Consider the following 8,893-nt stretch of genomic DNA (forward strand, 5'->3'; position numbering starts at 1 on the left):
AACACAGTGTCCTAGGAAGAACAAAGTATGCAGCTGGACAGGGGTTATAGCTGAACCTTGACTCAGTATACAAAAAGCAAACAGTGGCATCCTAGCTACCACATTTCTTCAAAATTCCTATGGTTTGCATGCTGTCTAAAGAATTTTATGTAGCCTTCCCACTGTGGTGGAATCCCAGCACAATCCCTCTAGAAGAAGAATGCAGAGCACAAATAAAACAATTACATGCACAACAAAATCCAAGATCTGGCAAAATACCAGAGCTAAGGCTGTAATCCTCAAAACATTTGTTTAGACTGGTTCAGTGTTGCCAGTCAAGTGTAAATGCTTTCAAGATTAGAAGCTCTTCTGGATTTTTGTTTGCTTTTTAAGCACCACCTGATTCTACTTTGTTTTACCTTTACTGCAGGGCTCCTCTTCCAATTGGATAGGTATTCCTACATAATTTAAAATACACATGGATTGGACATTATATATCTGGATTTCAGTAAGGCTTCTGAAAAGGTTCTCCAAGGCATCCTGGTGGACAAGATGGTGGAATATGGGTTAGATCAGGGGTCTTCAAACCCCGGCCCGGGGGCTAGATGTAGCCCATCACAAGCCTCTATCTGGCCCACGGTCAGCCTCTTGTCCCCTGAAAGCCTCTGGCCCACTCAACTGTATATGACCAGAGCTGTGCTCTGGTTGTGTCTGGAGGGTGTTCTGAGGGCCAGAGAGGTTGAATGAATGACCCTATTCATTCATTTATTCACGCATCTAAATTCCATCTCTAATTTATATATTTAAATTTTATATATAAATTTTTTTCTGGCCCTCAACACCACGCCACCCTCTGGCCAAAAAGTTTGGAGACCCCTGGGTTAGATAATTCTACTTCTCAGTGATTCTGTGGCTGGCTGTTGGACTGTACCCAAAGACTGCTTGTCAATGGCTTCTTGTCACCTTGGAGGGAAGTGACAAGTGGGATGCCTCGGGGTTCTGTCTTGTGCCCCGAGTTCAATATCTCTATAAACAACTTGGATAAGGGAGCAAAGGGGATGCACAACAGATCTGCAGAATACACCAAACTGGGAGGAGAAGCTTATGTACAGGATCCTAAAAGACAGGGTGACAACATGGAAAACTGGGCAAACACAAACAAAATGAACTTTATCAAATGTAAAATTCTGCATTTGGGTAGAAAAAAAATCAGAAGCATACATCTAAGATTGAAGATACTTATGTGAACAGTACTATGTGTGAAAACAAGCTGGTCATTTTAGTAGACGAAAAAATGGATATGGTCCAGCAGAGTGACAAAGCAGCAAAGAAAACAAATTCAATTCTGGGCTGCATCAGCAGAAATACTAGATATTATTGAAGCTGCAAGAAGTAATAGTATTCTGCTTTAGTCAGATGCACCTGGAATATTGTGTCTGGTTGTGGGCACTTCAGTTTAAGAAGGATGTTGACAAGCTGGTGGAGAACCACTCAGATAGTGAAGGGGCTGGAAAACATGTCCTGTGCAGACAAATTGAAGGAGTTGGGCATGTTTAGATCTGAGAAGAGATAGTTAAGAGGTGACATGATAACTATCTGTAAATATCTGAGGAGATGTCTTGTAGAAGAGGGAGTAAATTTGTTCTCAGTGCGTAAAGAAGATACACCCAGGACAAATGAGTTTAAATACAACAAGGGAGATTTTGATGTAACGTTAGAACTACCTGACAATATGTATTGTTGGGCAGAGGAACAGCCTGTCTCAGAATATGGTAAACTCTAGGTCATTGAAGGTCTTTAAACATAGGCTAGATAGCAATCTACTGGGGATGCTGTAGTTATGGATAAATTAATTGGCAGGGGGTTGGACTTGATTATCTTGTTCATGCCTTCCATATCTATGGTTCAATGATTATATGGTTAAATTGTTTTATCTTGCAAATGCAGACAAAGTTCTATCAAATGTAAGAATTTCTTTAACTTCTATCATTTCTACAGAGATTCTACCTAATGAGGAAGTTGTTCTTTAAATTTTGAAATGTGAAAATTTGCAGTGACACTTCTAAATTTATACTTCTTTAATACAGTATATATTTTTTCATAAGTTTTATATACCACCTTTCTCATAGATTCAAGGTGATTTACATAGGCAGGCTGAACTTAAACCCCATTTTAATTTAAATATTGTTCCATGAGAGAGACTCATAGAACCTGCCATTCCTCCAGATGTTTCCTTTTATAGTTCAATCATCATTCTGGCTTGCCAGTCCTTTGCACATCCAAGCTTTCACAGGCAACAAGCAAATCAAGCCTCAGGTGTTATCTTGCCAGCTGTCTCCTCCTCATTCCTTCACACTCCTCTACTGAGATCCATCAGTGGCTTCAGTCTTCAACTTTCGGTTTCCCCATCAGTCTCCATATCCTACTGATCCTGCTTAGCTTTTTCAGGCAAGGCAACAGCTCAACCATCAGTTCACACCTCCTTCTCATTTGGGTAAAATCTTAATTTTGGTTCTAATGCCCATGAAATAGATATATTTTCCCTGTAGCCTTCCTTTTCTTTCAGCAGCAGAAAAAAAGGGCTTACATCACAATCCTATGCATGTTTACTCAGAAGTAAACCCCACTGTGTTCAGTGGGTCTTACTCCCAGGAAATTGTGTATAGGATGTCAGGCTAATTATTGTTTGAGTAAAGAATTATATATTTTAACTTAAACCCTTCTTCTAAAATTGCTTTTATGCTATTATTTTTCTGTTATGCTAAATTATGTGATTTTGAATCTTGACATGAGTAGGAAATTAACATTTTATGAGAAAGATGTGTATTATTTTCTGTTTTTACTATGATCTGTTTTAACCTAACTGGGATATGAAAAATTAGAAATGCTATGAATAAACCTAGGTTCATGCAACTGAATTTGTAAATGCAACAGTACAGTATTTTAAGTTTTTGCACCTTGAATGGAAACAGTTTTCATTCATAAAATGAGAACTACATGAAACAAGGAAGAGGTCCATCTGTGAGCATAATTCTCCTTCTGCAAAAAGAAGCTTCTTCTGTTAATGAAGTGAAAGCTTATGATACAGCACAGTGATTCAATATGGTTTCTGAGTTACATCATAATGAAGTTGTATGTTATGGCAAGAAACCAGATGCATAGTACAGAGGCACATTCAGATGTTCTCTGTCCATGTTCCTAGCTGGGAGCATGAGTATTATGGAGAAAGAATGCACCTTTAATAACTTATCACTTACACATTTCCCATTGTAAACCAGATGTGCAGAAGTGGGGTATTGGTCCTGTGGATCAGTGGATAGTAGAAGCAACTTGTAGAGTGGACCATGTGCATCAAGGAGCCTAAAAGCCCAATCCTATAGTTCCCCCCACTAATGCAGCAACACCAATATGGCTATTGCTGCATGCTGTGGGGGGGGGGGGGCAGTCACAGAAGTCTATTCAGAGTACGAGACATTTTCAGTGCAGTGTGAAGGGGTCTACTTAGAACTGCACTAATGAAATTTGTGGACTTAGGCCACAGATTTGGGTCCAGGAAGGAGGCTAGGATTCAGTGGCCACTGCTGCTGCAAAACCCACCCCCTACCATTGCCTCCCTGTTCCACCCTGCCCCACCCCCATCATTGCCTCATTCCACTCTCACCCTTCCTGTTCTCCCCTACCCCATCCTGCCTCCTTCATCTTCCTACCTGCTCTGTGGGTTCAGGAGGATCCTCACAGCCTTTCCACTGCCGTGAGACACTGCATGCTGTTAGCGTGCATTTCATGACTGCTTTAAGGCAGTTAGCACCAGGAATATTGGACTGTAAATATTGCAGGGGTGTGCAGTGCTCCCCACCCCCAATACCTTCTGCTTATCTAACAGCACAATAGGCTGCCCCATTGGCAGAACATGCTTTCTGGCAGCACTGGCTGTACACTCTGGCAGTGCACCAAATAGAGTGCTGTCAGGAAGTCTAGGGCCTTCCTGCACACATTGCCAGACTACTGGCTCCCCACCAGAGCAGGTAAGTCAGTATGGAGGCAGGAGGAGTGGGGAAGGATAAAATGGAGGCAGGGAAGGGACAAACCGGGGTGGGAAGGAGGAGGAATGGTGCAGGGAGCCTGGGGGAGGGGTAGGATCTGGTAGCAATGGTGTGCTCCAGATTCTACCCCTCCAGCATCAGCCTCCCTGCCCCCTTTCTCTCCTTGGACTTACACCAGTGAAATCACTGGCACAGGTCTGAGGAGACCCATTGTGAGGCAAGAGGCTTATGGAGGGGAAAGACTTGGGACATCCCCTTTCCCTTCCAAAGCCTCCCACTCTGCCCTCCCCATTGCAGGGCATGCCTTTTTGGCAGAGGAGAAGCACCCACATTCAATTTGAATTTTTGTTCTAAATGAAATACTGGTGGCAACTCTAGATATAAGTCCACTCCTTTATGAGAGTTGTAATAAAGTAATGTTATTTTATGAGAACACTTCTCTTGCTTTCTGTTCTGCTGAACATGCTTGCACTCTTATAAAGATAGTCTCATGCTGGGAGCTGTCCTCTACTCTGGGGCTGAAAACTACTCTGTCCCTTGGGCTCATTAAAAGAAAGGACCACTGGAAATTGTGATGGCAACACAGTATAAATGCCAATTGAGAAGAAAATATCTCCTTAATCATCTGTATTGGCCTGAAAGTATTACCCCCCCCCCCAAGAGTCCGGTCATTATCTTCAGGGCATTAAAAGACATTCTGAAAAGTCCATTCTGCTTTGAAATGAATTGTAAGACTACTAATGTTCCTGTGGATTCAGTTACAACTATATAAATCTCTCAAAGTAATTAGAATGGTGACCTAAGGACTTAGCAAGCCATTTGGAGAAGAACAGCAGCTCCTTAACATTTGACTGCAAAAAAGGTCCATGAAAATAGATACTCCACTCAGAATCTAAATTGCCCATTAGGAAATCACGTAGGATATTTTATATGCACAATCATTTGTAATGAATGCATATGTTCCTGCTCTCTGTGATTATTTCTAGCATAATATGACACCATACAATATCCTTCTCCTTTAATTGCACACTACAAAATGCACACCATTACTGAAAGCTAATCAATCAGTTTAGGGCTACCTTTGGCTTCAGTATAGTTTCTTTCATTGCTTCTATAGCTGTCTTCAACTATTAGTCTTAGTGAAAGTCACTCTTTTCTTTTTGCTCCCATGTCAATGCTTAGAAATGTATGGACAAAGAGTTAAAATTAGACAGTAAGAAAACAAAGCAAAGCAGATAATGAAACTGTATTCAATATATAGTTCAAGTTAAGTTTGCAAAATCTGCAGACAAAATTTCAATTTTCAATTTTTGTTGCATTCCAAATAGTGGGTTTTCATGGGATATCTATTTGTTCTCCTATCACTGCTGTTCCTTCAGTATTGTCAGTATTTGTAAATCAGTTAAAAGACCCCATTGTTTGCAGTTACACTGGAGCATGGATTTTGTTGTCTTAAAGGTTGTATAAACTGTCATTGGCCCAAATCCTAACCCACTTTCCAGCACTGGCATATCCCATGCAGCCAATGGGATGTGTGCTGCACCCTGCAGTTGGAGGCCTCCTCAAAGTAAGGGAATGTTTGTTTCCTTACTTAGGAACTGCATTGCCCTTATGTTGGTGCTGGAAAGTGGATTAGGATTATGCCCATTGTCATATAGGACCATTTCCATTTCAGGAACAAAGATGGACTGGGATGTTAAAATGCCAGAGAAGTTAAAATGTCACAAGAATAAAAATTATGTGGTTATTGTGCATGCTTGTTATACATTCAAGTAAAAATGGTTTAGGGTGAAAGAGTTACATGAGTTTATGACTATTAAAGGCTAAGTGCCAAAAATTGAAATGTCACCATAATGCACATGGTTTGGCATGAAAAGATTGAAGTTATATTTAGAGTGGAGGTAACGTAAGAATATCTAATGTAATTCAGTATATTTGATTTTTTATGATAGATTTCGGAATCACCACTTGAATTTTTGATCCAAAATTCAGAAGTGATAGTGTAACAGTTCAACCTATTTCTTTTTGCAGTAAACTAAGTATAAATTGATGATAAATCCCTTTGGCCAAAAACCTACTCAGAGTTCAGCACTTTTAATTGCAACAATTCAGTGCAAATTTCTGTTATTTGCTACAATCCATAGATTTACAATGAAATGCAATAAAATTAGCAATAAAAGGCTCTATCCTATCCAACTTTCCAGTGCTGATACAGTCTCAGTGCAGACCCTCAGATCAGGGATGAGAACTCATATCAGGTGACTTGAGTCTGAGTCACGAAAATGCATGTTTTTGACTGATGCATGTACACTCAAGTCACGCACATGGAAGACTTGGCAAAATACTTGAGTCAAAGGCCCCTTGATTTGGCACTCATCCCCATGCACACAGACTCGAGTCTATCTGTGTCTGGGTGTGCTTGCTTACTGTTTTTGCAGCGTGAAAAACCTTGCGGGGCCATCATTCAGACCAGACGAGCAGCAGGGAGGTTCTAGCCAGCAGGCAGGGAAGGGTTAATGTTTCGCTTTTGCAAAGAATAGGAGGCAGGAGCCTCCTATTGTCCATCTCTTGTCCATCTCTGAAAGAACCCTGGATGAAGGATGGGCAGTCTGATATTCTCTTTGGCTAAGATAGGGCAGAAGGAGGAGCCCAAGGGGGTTCTTGCCTTGTGATTGCCTGGAGAAATCCAGGGAGGAGGTGGTTGTTGAGAATTCCTAGTAAAGATTGTCTGCAGTGAAGTTTTGTAGTGAATTTAGAGGTTCCTGTTTAGACAAAATGCACAAAGTATTTCCAGGAAAGCAAAGAGTGTTTCAGGAAAGAAAATTTGTTTTGTGCATTTATCTCCATTGGCCCATTTCTAATGTATCACTAAATGTTACCTAAAGTGAAATGTTGAGTTGCGTTTGGAAATTCCTCTTTGAGCAAAAGGAGTGTTGAGAAAAATAACAAAACAAAGATTAAGGGCAGGAGGTCTGGTCTAGAGGGTAGAGCCTCCATTTGCCTGAAGATTAACATCCACAAGGTCGCCAGTTCGAGGCCACCGGCACCGTGCGACCTTGAAGCAGCTGGCAAGCTGCAGCTGAGCTGTTCCATCTGCTCGGAGCATAGGAGGATGGAGGCCAGAATGTTAAACCAGATCGGAGTGTAACAGCTTGAATGTGGTGGTTCTTGAAAGAGAGAACCTTCTTTCAATTTGTAAAAATCCCTGCGTGGATTTAATAAGCCTGCCTGTGTAAACCGCCTTGAATAAAGTCTTGAATAAAGACCAAGAAAGGCGGTATATAAATACTGTATATTATTATTATATATATATTATATATTAAGGGTGCACTCCTAACTATGGGTGTCACAAAAGTGTCATAAAGCACTTTTATGCCACCATGGAGGCAGTTAGGCAGTTAGCAGGCCCTGGGGACAGCGAGTTGCACTGGCTGAGCAGAGCCAGCACAGGGGTCTGGGGAGGAGATGTTTCAGGGTTGGGGAGGGTAGGCAATGGGCAGTCCCAGGGCGGGTGGGGAGCAGGAGGCGAGGCTGGGACCCAGCAGTTATGCTGGATCTCAGCCCCATTCCCCAAGCAGCACAGGGCGGCTCCAAGCCCGTCTGTTCTCCTCAGACTTGTGTCACCTCCTGAGGTGGTGCAAGTCCAACTTGCATTGGGGCTGTGATGGCTTACCCGGAGATAAGAGGAAGAGTTTCCCCTTGCCTTCGGCTGAACCAATTTTGGCCCCAATCTTGCACTGTAAAATGTAACGAAGTGTCTCAGATTAATATTCATATAAAATTGATCTTCATAGAAATCACTGTTTTAGAAAACAGTTACTCATACCCTGCACATGCCCGATCTCATCTGATCTCGGAAGCTAAGCAGGGTCAGGCCTGATTAGTACATGGATGGGAGACCGCCTGGGAATACCGGGTGCTGTAGGCTTTTACCATAGTCTTTTGAGACTGAAGGTTGCCAACCAATCACTCATGGGCAAACCATTTCTTTTCTGTGGGAATTACACTTGAGAATCATTGCCCAGCTGCAAGAAATAAATGCATTTTCAAAACTAATTAGAATAACCGTCCAATCTTATGTGGACTGGTAGTGGTGGATTTCGTGATCCACCACTGTAAATTCCAGATTGACAGCACAAAAGCTGTGCTGATGTCATGTGACCAGGGGCTGCCAATGCAAACAGCCAGATGCCCCATATGTGAATGTTCCACATGACAGTGGTTCTCAGATACTCTGCCAGATGACAAGTAGGTCAGCAATAGGGGTGGTTTGGGGAGGGGTGGGGCAGTATGGGGCAGAACAGGCTAGGCAAAGGAGAGGAGAGGAGAGGATCTCTGTGGCAGCTGCACACACCAAGATCATAATCCCTCTCCTCACCCCAAATTGCCTCCTGAGTCTCATTGTACTTACACCAGCTAAATAGCTGACATATATCTGAAAAGGCCCATTGGAGGCCAGGCAGTCTACAAGGAGGTAACAAAGATTTTTACTAACCTGGGCCATTTTGTGCCCACCTCCTTTCTCCAATGTGATTTATGGACTGATTGGGGATAGGATTAGGCCCTAAGGCAGTGAGCTAGGCTCTCTGCTGCTTTTCAATCTCTCTGAATCTTATATTTAAAAAAAAAAAAATCAAAAGAACCATTTAACAGGACTAAAGAGCTGACTGCATGCTCAGCATTTGGAGGACAATGAATAATAATACTACAGGTTGAGACCTGACACAGCAAGCTTAACAAATTATTGGATCAGCAGTATAATGGAAAATAACCCCACCACGTTCATCAAGTTTTCCCTTAGTATCACAAATGGTGTCAAACAAATAAATTACTAGTTCTAATACTGAATCAAATCAAAATTATATACTAAA

General features: G+C 41.9%; 1 pseudogene; it reads left to right on the forward strand.

Annotated features, from left to right (window-relative positions):
* The first annotated feature begins 7,830 nt into the window (after nucleotides 1-7,830).
* LOC136646923 (5S ribosomal RNA) lies at nucleotides 7,831-7,950 on the forward strand (annotated as a pseudogene).
* Nucleotides 7,951-8,893: the final 943 nt, after the last annotated feature.

This window comes from Tiliqua scincoides, chromosome 3, assembly GCF_035046505.1.
Source record: "Tiliqua scincoides isolate rTilSci1 chromosome 3, rTilSci1.hap2, whole genome shotgun sequence".
Classification (NCBI taxonomy): Eukaryota; Metazoa; Chordata; class Lepidosauria; order Squamata; family Scincidae; genus Tiliqua; species Tiliqua scincoides.